Here is an 11,695-nt window from a genome sequence, read left to right on the forward strand (position 1 = left end):
GGCCGAGCGGTTTTAGGCGAAGCAGTCTGGAACCGCGCGTGAGCGATGGTCACAGATTCCAATCCTGCCTCGGCCATGGGTGTGTGTGACGTCCTTAGGTTGGTTAGGTTTAAGTAGTTCTAAGTTCTAGGGGACTGATGACCTCAGCAGTTAAGTCCCATAGTGCTCAGAGCCATTTGAACCATTTTTTTGCTCAGAGCCATTTGAACCATTTGTTTTGACACACAGTCCACAGGGGTTTAGAAAACATCGTTCCTGTGAAACTCAACTAGCTCTTTATTCATTTGAAGTGTTGAGTGCTATTGACAAGGGATTTCAGATCGATTCCGTATTTCTGGATTTCCGGAAGGCTTTTGACACTGTACCTCACAAGCGGCTCGTAGTGAAATTGCGTGCTTATGGAATATCGTCTCAGTTATGCGACTGGATTTGTGATTTCCTGTCAGGGAGGTCACAGTTCGTAGTAATTGACGGAAGGTTATCGAGTAAAACAGAAGTGATTTCTGGCGTTCCCCAAGGTAGTTTTACAGGCCCTTTGGTGTTCTTTATCTATATTAACGATTTTGGAGAGAATCTGAGCAGCCGTCTTCAGTTGTTTGCACATGACGCTGTCGTTTATCGACTAATAAAGTCATGAGAAGGCCAAAACAAACTGCAAAACGATTTAGAAACGATACCTGAATGGCGCGAAAAGTGGCAGTTGACCCTAAATAAGGAAGTGTGAGGTCATCCACATGACTTCTAAAAGGAACTCGTTAAACTACGGTTAAACGGGAAATAGGTGTAATCTAAAATCCGTAAATTCAACGAAATACCTAGGTATTACAATTACGAACAACTTAAATTGGAAGGAACACATAGAAAATGTTGTGGGGAAGGCTAACCAAAGACTGCATTTTATTGGCAGGACACTTGGAAAATGTAACAGACCTGCCTACATTACGCTTGTCCGTCCTCTTTTAGAATACTGCTACACAGTGTGGGATCCTTAGCAGAAAGGACTGACGGAGTGCTTTGAAAAAGTTCAAAGAAAGGCAGCACGTTTTTTATTATCACGAAATATGCGCGAGAGTGTCACAAAAATGATACAGGATTTGGGCTGGAAATCATCAAATGAAAGGCCTTTTTCGTTGCGACGGAATATTCTCACGAAATCCCAGTCACCAACTTTCTCCTCCGAATGCGAAAATATTTTGTTGACACCGACCTACATTGGGAGGAACGATCACCTCGATAAAATAGGGAAAATCAGAGCTCGTGCGGAAAGACATAGGTGTCCATTCTTTCCGCGCGATACACGAGTTTGGAATAATAGACAGTTGTGAAGGTGGTTCGATGAACCCTTTGCCAGGCACTTGAATGTGACTTGCAGAGTATCCATGTAGATGTAGATGCAGCATAAAACACGTAGAAAATGTATGATCATCCACAGAGTTGTGGTGTTACAGGCTCACATAGACAAAACCACAACACGTCGTCAGTTGATCGGCAGCAATCTGAAACAGGAAACAGTCGACACAAAGTGTTCCGAATGGTGCCGAGTTTTAAGGTCAGTTAGTTACTCGGGTGCCGGCGATTCATAGCATAGTAATGAATATAGATTACCAATTAATAATAACTTACGTGGTCCGAGATGCCGTTTCCCGTTGGCTCCTGAGCAGAAGAGTTGGAAGACCACGGCTTTAGATGTAGGCAAATTGCAGAAATAGTGCTTTCTTGCTTCGATGTGGGAGTTGCCGCACTTCTGCATTGGGTTTTCCACGTGTCAGTTAAGCGAGACAGCCAGATTGTGAGCGAAGAAGGGAACGCATCAGATATGCACAAAGTGTTGCAGGGGCGGCAGGTGGAAGCAAACACAGGCTGGGGCAGATCGCGGCGTTCAGCCGCCCGCCCGCTCGGTAAATCCCCCGCCCTTCGCCTTCGCTCCCTCCCGTGTTCCGAGCCGCGCGCGAGCAAACAGGCGGCAGCCGAGGCGCCGCAGGAAATTGGTTGGCGGGGGGCGGTGTGCGCGCGCAACACTCGCAGAGATCGCGGCGACAAATTGAAACGCGACAGGAAGGGCCAGCCGTCGCTTAGCGCGGCGTAGGAGGCGCTGCATGAGAATAAGGCGGCGAGGCGCTGCGACGTGTCGCTTTATGTGCCGCCGCGGCGGCTGCACGTCTGTAGGGAGACTGCGCACGCGACAGATGCGGCGCGGCGAGCTGTTAGTGCCCCGTCTCCAGACGCTGCGAAAATCTCCCTCTGCGATGCACGCGAAATGCATTCACGTAGTGGAAACGCGGGACGCAAGTAATTCGCCTCGCTTATGCTGCACGTAATTCGTCTCGATCAGTGATATTCAAGTTGTGTGCCGATGAAATATTACAAGACGTGATTTGGTACAATCAAAACGGATAGCTTTGTCAGCTTCAAGTCGTGATTTCTGTCGTTCATAACTAGATGGTAAAATCAAAGTAGTCGACGAGTCTTAGTATTAGAGGGGCAAAATAGCTGACGATATCAGAAGAGAGGGTATAACATAAAGAATAGTGGAACGTGCTATTTGCTTCCAATAATACTTCAAATTAAAAACTTGCACAGTTTCAATACAACAAAACATAAATTTAACACCCTCACAGGAGCACAACAAAATTTTTTCTTAAACCCCTGTTGAGATCTGCATAACAAGTGCATAAAACGTTAAGAAAATTTCCGTTAGTGTAAATACTTAATACAATCAAAACTTACCAAACACTGAACCCCGCAAGACTATCCTGTACAATGACTTCTCTTTTGCAATATAAATTCATACCAAGGTATAACATTAAGGCGTAACGTAGGGCACACAAGTAGTAATAAAAGCAACTTCTGAAACTTCGCCGCGCGGAATTAGCCGAGCGGTCTGCGGCGCTGCAGTCATGGACTGCGGCTGGTCCCGGCGGAGGTTCGAGTCCTCCCTCGGGCATGGGTGTGTGTGTTTGTCCTTAGGATAATTTAGGCTAAGTAGTGTTTAAGCTTAGGGACTGATGACCTTAGTAGTTAAGTCCCATAAGGTTTGACACACATTTGCACATTTTTTGAAACTTCAAGGCTCGCTAATGAAAACATCGGGCACACTAACTTCTGACTAAACAATAATCCAGTTGATGCCAATACAGGAAGGGACTACTTTAAATGACAAACAATTAATAGAAAAACAGCGCCTCAGCGTCTAAACATTCCCTGAGAACATAGGCGCATGAAACACTAATTTATGAAAATTAAACTTCCCAAGCAGCACACAAGGTACAAATATAATGAACAAAAGAGTGTGTGTCAAATCTTATGGCACTTAACTCCTAAGCTCATCAGTCCCTAAGCTTACACAATACTTAACCTAAATTATCCTAAGGACAAACACACACACCCATGCCCGAGGGAGGACTTGAACCTCCGCCGGGATCAGCCGCACAGTCCATGACTGCAGCGCCCCAGACCGCTCGGCTAATCCCGCGCGGCAAATATAATAAACAAATGGCTGGTATGGGAATACAGAATTAATAAGACAGAGCCTCCTGCAATCTGATCGGGCACTAATTACAGAGTGAAACCCAGTTTTACAGGTTTAAATTCATATTTCGAGTTAAAGGTACTAACGCCAAAGCGGCGGAGGAGCGAGCTACAAAGCTTAACGACCAGACAGAGCCAGGAACAAAGAGAATAGCAGTACTCAAGGATGAGATCGATACAGAAGGCCAGCAACATGGAGCCCGGTCTAACGAAACACAGTTCCACTGTCAACGGCCACGTCGTCAAGCCTCGGTGCCACGCCCCACAGTATCGGACGAAACAAATTCCGCTCCGCATAAGTGAAACACAAATCAACTACAACAGCACACTTGCAATTGCCCATTCATATTACATAAAAGAATAAAACATAACATTACAACGGGAAAAAAGCATCCCGTTTTCAGGCCGCGAGTGGCCTACCGGGACCATCCGACCGCCGTGTCATCCTCCGAGGAGGATGCGGATAGGAGGGGCATGGGGTCAGCACACCGCTCTCTCGGTCGTTATGGTGGTATTCTTGACCGAAGCCGCTACTATTCGGTCGAGTAGCTCTTCAAATCAAATGGCTCTGAGCACTATGGGACTTAACTTCTGAGGTCATCAGTCCCCTACAACTTAGAACTACTTAAACCTAACTAACCTAAGGACATCACGCACATCCATGCCCGAGCCAGGATTCGAACCTGCGACCGTAGCAGTCGCGCGGCTCCAGACTGTAGCGCCTAGAACCTCTCGGCCACTCCGGCCGGCAGTAGCTTCTGAATTGGCATCACGAGGCTGAGTGCACCCCGAAAAGTGGCAACAGCGTATGGCGGCTGGATGGTCACCCATCCAAGTGCCGGCCACACCCGACAGTGCTTAACTTCGGTGATCTCACGGGAACCGGTGTATCCACTGCGGCATGGCCGTTGCCCATTACAAATGGAAAGCTCGCAAAATTTTTTTTAAACTCAACATTTAAGAATTCATTTAAACACTCAAATACACGCGTAGATAACAGCGTATTTCGTTAGTCGTAAACTAAGGTGCAATTTTTGATACTTAATCACCAGGGTTACAACAAGTTTAGATATGCAGTCACTCAGTAATGAGCAGCTGACCGGGCTTCCCTACATATAGCTGCAGATCCTACGTCAAGTGGTAGGAAACTATGATGGAAAGCCCAAGCGCCGCTATCATGCCACGTATGACACGACTTTGACATATCAGCCTCGTCACATATGCCCAGGCGATCGGTTAACGCCAGGGGACGCTCCGGCAAGCTCTTCTACTCAATATGAACTGCGTGGCGAGAAAAGCCAAACACTACGCCTCGTGCCGGAACCCAAATCCTTTCCGCCGTCTCCGGGCGCAGCACTCCAGTCTTACCACGCGCAATGAGCATGCGCACCAAGTAAGGGTCATCATCCAGTCCCTGCTGTAGCCGCAACCGACAGACCAGACAGTCCCTGTTGCCTCAACGCTGCAGACTTAAATACCGAACCCGCGATGAACAACTGACTCGAGGCCGGCCAAAAGGAAATCGATGTCAAAGATGATACAAGAAAGAGGTAATGGCGCGAGCCGCGCAAGGTATCAAACAGCAAGAGACGAATCGATGTATGATTTGAATTGGAGTTGTAGGAAGTCTTTTCTGAAAATGCTTTTCTAGACTACAGCGTAACGTGCATGTGAAATGTGTGCTATAATCAGTTGTGTTAAGATGAGAATGGGAGCTTTTAAAAAGTAGTGTTGCGGAAGAAAGGTCATCATCGTCATCATCATCATCATATGGTGTTCTGCCGATTAGCAGCAGCTTCCTGGCATCATTTCTCTCTACATCTGATTCCCTTCCAGACATACTCTTCTTATTTTCATTTCACTTCATCCAGCACCTTTAGTCTTCTCCTTTTCTTTTTACTTTCTATAGCTGTTTTTAGAGTCCCTTTTTCTCACGTTATATGAGGGTGAGTCAAATGAAAACCTTAAATATTTTTTAAAATATTATTTATTGGGCAGCAGTGGTACAAAGCTGTATCACTTTTAAACATAATCTCCCCCACGCTTAATGCAATCCCTCCAGCACTTGCAAAGTGCATAAATTCCTTTAGAAAAAAAAGTCTTTTGGTATTCCGCGCAACCACTTATGCACCGCGTGGCGTACCTCTTCATCAGAACGGAACTTCTTTCTTCCCATTGCGTCTTTGAGTGGTCCAAACATATGGAAATCACTTGGGACAAAGTCTGGTGAGTATGGTGGATGAGGAAGACACTCAAAATGCAGGTCTGTGATTGTTGCAACTGTTGTACGGGCAGTGTGGGTCCTTGCATCGTCTTGTTGCAAAAGGACACCTGCTGACTACACGTCGCTTTGATTTGATTGCAGGCCGCAGATGATTTTTTAGGAGATCTGTGTATGATGCACTGGTGACTGTGGTCCCTCTAGGCATGTAATGCTCCAAAATGACGCCTTTTGCGTCCCAAAAGAGATTCAGCATAACCTTCCCTGCTGATGGTTCTGTTCGAAATTTCTTTCGTTTTGGTGATGAGGAATGGTGCCATTCCTTGCATGCTCTCTTCGTTTCCGGTTAGTGGAAGCGAACCCCGGTTCCGTTCCCAGTATTCTTTCAAGGAAGCCATTCCCTTCTCGTTCAAAGCGCCGAAGAATTTCTTCACAAGCATCAACACGTCGTTCTCTCATTTCAGGAGTCAGCTGCCGTGGCACCCATCTTGCAGACACTTTGTGAAACTGGAGCACATCATCCAGAATGTGATGTGCTGACCCATGACTAATCTGTAAACATGCTGCAATGTCATTCAGTGTCACTCGGCGGTTTTCCGTCACTATGGCTCCAACTTCTGCAATGTTCGGTGGAGTCACAACTCGTTGTGTCTGACCTGGACGAGGAGCATCTTCCACTGAAGTCACACCATTTGCGAACTTCCTACTCCATTCGTAGGCTTGCTGCTGTGACAAACATGCATCGCCGTACTGAACCTTCATTCGTCGATGAATTTCAACAGGTTTCACTCCTTCACTACGCAAAACCCGAATAACAGAACGCTGTTCTTCCCTGGTGCAAGTCGTAACTGGGGCGGCTATCTTTGTACTGATACTGCGACGGTATGTGTGCATCTGCACTATGCTGCCACCTACAGGCCATTCTGCACGCTGTTTGTAGCACGCTTACCAACTTACAGGATAACGGCGCGAAATTTCGATTTGATATTACAAATTTTAGGTTTTCATTTGACTCACCCTCGTATGTCCCACTAAGTCGGCTTTCTCTTTCTTAACCTGCTTCACGACAGTTCTTTATTTTACCCTTTCCATTACTTCATATTACGGGACCGTTTCCGGAACGGACCTGCTACACATGCAGATTCACAATAATTTAGAGACTCACTCTCGATCTGCGTAATTAATTGATCTTAAATGTAAGAGTGGTCGTTACTCGTAATAGTATAAAAATGGACTTGCACGCTACAGGGAAACAATGAATTGTTTGGAAGCAAACAGAATGACATGGCCAATGAACCAAACGCTGGGATGGCCAGGGACTTCTTCGGAGTGTGGACCAAGAGGGTAGGCTTTCAGTCAATAACAAAGAGCCGGCAGGACTGAGGAGTGAGGAGGAAGCTTGACAGCAGGCGCTATTGTCCGCCACACGAATACTACACTCTTGTAGTAGACGTGTAAAGAGAGCCGCTGGTCTTTGAAAGCATCGGGACGCTGCTAAATGCGCAACTCCTACACAAGGTAGAAAAACTTTGTTTAAGAACATAAGGGGTCGGATGTTGATTCATGTCGAACTTTAAGAGTGACTGAGAGGAAGAAAATGACGAAAGGAAGCTCCCTTAATGGCGGAAGAAAGATAAAGGGCAAGGAGCGAACTTTTTCCAAGGAAACAGGAAGAATGTCAATGGCTGACCAGGTTAAACGTAGTCCAGAGAAGGGGACCTGCGCTCTCAGAGACTCCTTTTTAGTGGTCGGAGTTCACAAGAAAGGGAATCCAGCCAATTAGGACTAGCTGGTAACGAGAAACGCGGTAAGGCGAGGCTTCCTGGACGGACGCCGTGACACAGAGCAATCAGAATTCATCTCAATCTACTCTCCGCCTGGCCGCACCGCAGAGCTTCCCCTTACGACTCTCAAGTTTGAAGGAAGGGAGGTCGCTGGCGCGACCACAGATTGAGGTCGCAGTACTTCTGCACCTGCTGCTATAATATGGTGACACCGAGCCGCTTCCGCATGAGGTGCACGAAACATCAAATCAACTATCTTATAGAGCTCCACTCTAAGGATTTATTTTACAAGTCATGGAAGGTGTGCTTGCAAATTCCGCAACAGGTACGAGGTACTTACTGTCTTCCATAAATCTACGTGTTGCATTCAGCAGCTCTGTGCCCTCCGATCGCCGTGTCAGTGTTACAGATTTTTGTTTGTACCTGTTGTCCTACGCCTTTATGAAATATTATTGAGACGTAAGCGGTTCCTTGACATAATAGTGAATTGTTGACAGCGTAAATAAACCAAATGAATATCTCAATAAAAATACAGAAAAATACAGTCAATGGTCTGAACTTCATCCATCCATGTTATTTCCTTCATTCTTCTTCAACGCCGCATCTCAAATGCATCAATTTTTTCTCCTCCTCTATTCTTCAACGACCAGCTTTCACTTCCATACAGAAAAATCCTCCATATGAAACGTTTAACCACATTTTTGCCAAGTTCTACCACCAGTTTTGCTGCTTAGATGGAATAAATAATGGAGTGATACTGAGCCCGATAGGGGAGAGTACTTTTGTAACACAAGTAGTCTAAATGAGGAACTATGCTGATAGGATACTCCCTGAGTGAGACGTAACTAGCCGGCCGGAGTGGCCGTGCGGTTCTAGGCGCTACAGTTTGGAACCGAGCGACCGCTACGGTCGCAGGTTCGAATCCTGCCTCGGGCATGGATGTGTGTGATGTCCTTAGGTTAGTTAGGTTTAAGTAGTTCTAAGTTCTAGGCGACTGATGACCTCAGAAGTTAAGTCGCATAGTGCTCAGAGCCATTTGAACCATTTAGACGTAACTAACGTGTTTAGGGATTCGTAAATTCTTCGATGCCAATGTACTATTGAAGTATCCAGTACAGGTATACACACAAACACGACTCAGCACTTCCTGCCTCATTTTGTGTACCAAAGATCGTTTAAATCTTTCAGGAACCAAGCAACATGTGCTGCCGAATTGTTAATAATAATGATCTCCAGATCCAATACACATTTTCATAATTTGAGTGAATCTGTGGAACGGAATACAGTAAGGGATAGTCCTATAAGTTGAGGAGCTCATCATGTTTCCTGGTCGGTGTTTCTATCTAGTAACTGATTTTAGAATCAGAAGAAAGACTGCGCAATATAGACCGCCATATGAAATACTCGGCTGATTATTGCGAGGGTCTGAGAAAGATTCCATGTAATTGCGTCTCCTAACTAATTATGGTGAACTGCGATGCCCAAAACCGCCACAAGTGAATGCAGTAATATCAGTCATGCTCCTCAAAGTGTGGGAGAGTTTGATTGCCGCCTGGGTTTTCGACCTGCATCAAGTGCTCATTGAACATTTGAGAAATGTAAATTACGACTTTGGTCGTGAATATTGTTGTAAAAATATCTCAAGACTGCAACTTCATGCATGTAAATGAAATATGTTTGCATAGTTAGATGGTCAGTTGGTAAACGAAAAGTTTGTTGCGGAATGCGAGAGCTAAAATTTATCCCACATTTTTATCTTCGCTCATGTAAAAAATGTAGCTCATGCAACAGATCAATCTTTATGAAATACCCTGCCCCACTTACAGAAATAAACAGTTTCTTGTTCCAGCGTCAGTCATTTACAGTAGTATTCGAAAGGAAAGAATGTTTACAACACTTCCATTTTAAATGATCCCCGACGAAGTGAAACGGCGAAAGTGGCGCTCTGGGTGCATAGACCGTGCTCTGGACGCTATATTCTCGTCAGTTCCAGTGATAACGGCCTGACAGGTTTGTCAACCTATTACATCAGGTGTTTATTCCGAGTACTACCCTAGAAGCGGCAACTCTTATGATGGCAAAAGCACGCTTTAAGAGACTTTAATCACGGTTAGGGCGAGACTGCCTGCCACACGCCCGGCTGTTAACGAGTTTCTGCCGACACAAAGTCATCAAAGTTTCCAGTAAGCACCGGGCGGCGACGGCCGAGACGGCGGCGACAGATTAAAATTTGGGACAGGAGTTAACGGTGCACTTTCTCCTGTTTAAACGTATGCCCCACAGCAAGGGCTTTTGAGAAGACAGAAGTACTATGCTGAATCTCTTTCTCTCTCCCATCCGTCAGTTCCGTGTATGAAGGCGACTGTGGCAACATACACTAAGAAGTTTAAAGCATCAGTCTAAGTTTTCACATAAGATGCCATGGCTGTTATCGTTAACACTGCAAAACGTTATGGGTGTTACTTCTTGCATTTTTTTTTTAAGTTGACAAGTAACACCATCGCGAAAGACAGGGCAGAGGTGTGAGGTAGGTGAGCTGAAGTGATGTTCAGTTTCATGTCATCCTGATTTCGTAGTTGTGGTTGTAGTGACACAGAACTAAATGAAATTATTTAAAACTAAAAACGCAATTACGTAAAACTGTTATCTATATCGTATACTTTTAATTATTCTCTGGGGCCGGCCGCGGTGGTCTAGCGGTTCTAGGCGCTCAGTCCGGAACCGCGTGACTGCTACGGTCGCACGTTCGAATCCTGCCTCGGGCATGGATGTGTGTGATGTCCTTAGGTTAGTTAGGTTTAAGTAGTTCTAAGTTCTAGGGGACTGATGACCACAGATGTTAAGTCCCATAGTGCTCAGAGCCATTTGAATTATTCTCTGGTAGTCCTAATTATCAATAAATGAGATCTCTGTGGAGTGATAAGTGAGAAAAGTCATATGAAGTCCGAATCTTTAACGCACATGTTGACTGAGCATGTAATTTTGAATCATTACGTGTAGCTTACAATTACTTTTCACGTGCAACAAGGCGTTCCTATACTTCAGACTGAATTTTCACTCTGCAGCGGAGTGAGCACTGATATGAAACATCCTGGCAGATGAAAACTGTGTGGAGAATCAATACTCGAGGAAAGTCCCAGATTTCGAGTCTCTGTCCGGCAAACAGTTGTAATCTGCCACGAAATTTCGTTTCTGCACTGTACTGCAAAATTTAATATATAGTAATACATAATATGTAATATTAACAACTTTTTGGAGATGAATGAAAGTGCCGGAGAATGTTGTCAGAGATCTGCCGGTAGTGCACAGAAGACTGGAGGCCACGTGCGGTGAGATCAGAGTGACTATGGTACCGAACGGTGCTGGCTCCGAGGAATTTGAAAGAACGGCAAAAGACAGAGCGTGCCAATCAGTGGCCAGCTACGGTACACTGTGCGGATATTGTTCATCACAGTGTTTCCCGGAGACAACATCTGGATTATTTTGTAAGCGGAAGAATCATCGGAAAACTGGAAGAAGGGCGAAGTTTGATGGGTGGAGTCCAGGAATTTGGCGTTGCTCGTAGCATTGTCTCGCGTGCTTGAGGAGCGTTCCCAAGCACAGACATTGCTGGACGAAGGAGAAGAGGTGGACGATCATTGTCAACTGCACCAGTAGAGGACACCGAGGGAGGTGGCGCAGTGGTAGCACACTGGACTCGCATTCGGGAGGACGACGGTTCAATCCCGCGTCCGGCCATCCTGATTTAGGTTTTCCGTGATTTCCCTCAATCGGTCCAGGCAAATGCTGGGATGGTTCCTTTGAAAGGGCACGGCCGACTTCCTTCCCCATCCTTCCCTTATCAGATGAGACCGATGACCTCGCTGTTTGGTCTCTTCCCCCAAACAACCCAACCAGCAGAGGACCGCTACGTTATGTAACAGACAAGAAGGGACCCACGTCAAACGGCGGGTGCAATTCTAACCAAGTTTAACACGGCTGCAAGGCACGTACTGTCACGCTCGACTGAATGGGGATGGTCCCGAAGACTAGTACGTTTTGTTCCGTTGACGCCCGCACATCGACGGCACCGTTTGCGATATTTCCAGGCTTATAGGTACTGGACCAAAGAGGAATGAGGTCACGTGCTATCCTCAGATGATCAGGTACGGTCTGAATAGTG

General features: G+C 45.9%; 1 pseudogene; it reads right to left on the reverse strand.

The window, feature by feature from the left end:
• Positions 1-4,324: 4,324 nt before the first annotated feature.
• LOC126417309 (5S ribosomal RNA) lies at positions 4,325-4,441 on the reverse strand (annotated as a pseudogene).
• Positions 4,442-11,695: the final 7,254 nt, after the last annotated feature.

The sequence above is a fragment of the Schistocerca serialis genome, chromosome 8, assembly GCF_023864345.2.
Source record: "Schistocerca serialis cubense isolate TAMUIC-IGC-003099 chromosome 8, iqSchSeri2.2, whole genome shotgun sequence".
Taxonomy (NCBI): domain Eukaryota; kingdom Metazoa; phylum Arthropoda; class Insecta; order Orthoptera; family Acrididae; genus Schistocerca; species Schistocerca serialis.